Source organism: Saccostrea cucullata, unplaced genomic scaffold (assembly GCF_032062105.1).
Source record: "Saccostrea cucullata isolate Sc308-1 unplaced genomic scaffold, CSIRO_AGI_Scuc_v1 ctg988, whole genome shotgun sequence".
Classification (NCBI taxonomy): domain Eukaryota; kingdom Metazoa; phylum Mollusca; class Bivalvia; order Ostreida; family Ostreidae; genus Saccostrea; species Saccostrea cuccullata.
Genome location: NW_026923978.1, coordinates 163,546 through 166,086, shown reverse-complemented (window position 1 = coordinate 166,086; position 2,541 = coordinate 163,546). Strand labels below are relative to the sequence as shown.

General features: G+C 29.7%; 1 long non-coding RNA gene across 1 annotated transcript; it reads left to right on the top strand.

Moving 5' to 3' along the window:
* The first annotated feature begins 329 nt into the window (after positions 1–329).
* On the top strand, positions 330–1,362 carry LOC134265373 (uncharacterized). Its single transcript, XR_009991743.1, has 3 exons — positions 330–582; positions 840–913; positions 1,106–1,362. It is a non-coding gene; the product is annotated as an uncharacterized LOC134265373 (long non-coding RNA).
* The last annotated feature ends 1,179 nt before the right edge of the window (positions 1,363–2,541 follow it).

Sequence of the window (2,541 nt, the reverse complement as noted above, 5' to 3'; positions counted from 1 at the left end):
TAGTTTATGAAGAAAAAAAAAGATTTATAGAAAGAATAGTGTTTAAATGAGGAATTGTAGTAATTTTCTTAATTGAAAGATTTTTCAGGTATTTTATAATGATTTCTAGTTTTGGCTTATTGATTAAACAGACATAATTTATATAAAGTCCTTTGATTACACAAATCAATAAATGAAAATATAAAGTCCTTTGGTTGAACAAATCAATAAATGAAAGGATAGGCAAACAAAAAAAAATTAAAATATAAATAAATGTATAAAATCATAAGCATTAAGTAAAACTCTTCTTTTGTCTTTTTTAAAAAAATGTTCTTAATCAAATCTGTGATCCACTCCCAGAATTTTACTCTGAGGCATTAGATAGGGAATGGCACACTGGTCAGTTTCAGTGTCATGATAACCTGTTATGCAATTTTCCTGCTGGGCAGCGCGTTACAGAGTATAGTGGTTTGCTGCTTATCTAGGCCAAATTTTGAATTCTGGTAAACAAGATGTGCGCGCTTTCTCCGTGCCGATTTGACTGAGAAGACTTTGCACCATAAAAAAAAGAATAATAACCTCGGGATTTATTAACTTTGAATGGTAAGAACTATTCCTTTATCAAAGACTTTAAAAGATCATTAAAAATGGCTTCTATACTATCAGTGCATGATCAATAACTTTGTACAAATGTATGTAGCAATGACAAAGCGTTAAGGTTATATACATGTATTTGATTTGAATATTTCATTCTTAAGGCAACACAAGTATATCCTTGATTCAAGTATTCGTTGTCTTTGTGAAAATTTTATGTTTATCATCAAAAAATATGTTGATTTAAAAATGAAATTTCTTTACAGCATGGTGTTGGTTGCATCATCCGTATTTTCAAATTCCCACATTCAAAAGACCCGCCTTTGGTGAAGGCAAAGGTGTACGTAAATACTATTACTCTTCAATAATATTGTCATAGTAATTATTTTTCTGCTTTTTTCAATGCAAATGAGGAAAGACATTAAATTTGATATAATTATTTTACAATATTTTTTGCATATTTTCATTAATCATCTTAAGATACATTAGATATGGAACGCTGATACAAACACAATTTTCCTTATCTTTACAGATTGTGCTGTTCTTTCCGAGGGGCAGATTCCTTATCAGCCTTTTCAGTGTATTTGATTCTAACTAAGTCTTATAGATCCGCCGCTCTGTTCTACCTATACAGTGAACATAGGATTTCTGTGATTCTGTTCTTTCAAAATTTCAGTGAATGGATTAGACGCCGTTTTCAACCTTTTAAACCCCGGTGACTTGAAAGAAAAAAAATTAAAACTTGTACCGAGAATGGAATTTATAAATTAAATGTGATTAACATATTGAATATGGGTTAGTATTAAAGGTTCAAAAATTAAATATAATTTGTGTTTATTTCTTTTAAATGTAAATATATCATTATTTAATGAGAAAAAGTAAAAAATCAGGAAATACTTTTGTAACCTCGACTTGAATGTTTTGAAAACGTTTTAAAAACTAAACAAATTAAACGTGGATAAAACATTTTTGAAAATGTTTTTGTTACATTTAAAAACAATGTTATGATAACATTTGTTGAAATATTTTGTAAAATGTTTTAAAAACATTTAAAAAACCATACAAAATCACGTGATTATAACATTGTTGAAAAATGTTTTTGTAACATTTTAAGAAAATGTTCAGGAAACGTTTGCTGAAATATTTCACTAAAATGTTTTAAAAACGTTTAAAAAACCATACAAATTCACGTGATTAAAACATTATTGAAAATGTTTTTGCAACATTTTAAGAAAATGTTCTGACAACATTTCGCTGAAATATTTCACTAAAATGTTTTAAAAACGTTTAAAAAACCATACAAAATCACGTGATTAAAACATTTTTAAAAAATATTTTCGCAACATTTTGAAAATGTTTTAAAAACATTTTAAAAATGTTTTTGTGTTAGCTGGGAATAGTGGAAAAGAAAAATTTGATGCCCAGTGGAACAGATGGAAGCAACTTTTTTCTTAAACTCTCTCTCCTCTCTTTTCTTTCACTCTCCTTTATTCCTCTTTCTACCTCTTTCTATTAAAAAAAATACATCATGTATTAGTTCAATGTATAATATTGTATAAAGAGATGTGAAAAAAATCATTTTACAGGGTTATCTGAACACATCTTTTAACCTGTTAACAAATAGGCTTGAATTAACATTATCCTTGCTGGAAATATATTCGCAAAAGTTCATCCTCTGCAGACATCATTTTATAAATAAAATTATCTTCAAAAAATAGAAAACTCGACCAAAAAAGGCGACTTTCAGGCAAAAGTGGGAAGGTGCGAGGGCGAAAATGCGAAGTTGCGAAGGTGCTAGGGCGAAAATGCGAAGTTGCAAAGGCAAACTTACGAGAGTGCGAATGTGCGAAAGTGAAAATGAGAAGATGCGAAGGCGAAGAAGCGATATGAGTATCGCTCCTTCGTCTTCGCACTTTCGCCCTCGCACCTTCACGCTTCGTTGTCAAATTTTCGTCTTCGCATCTTCGC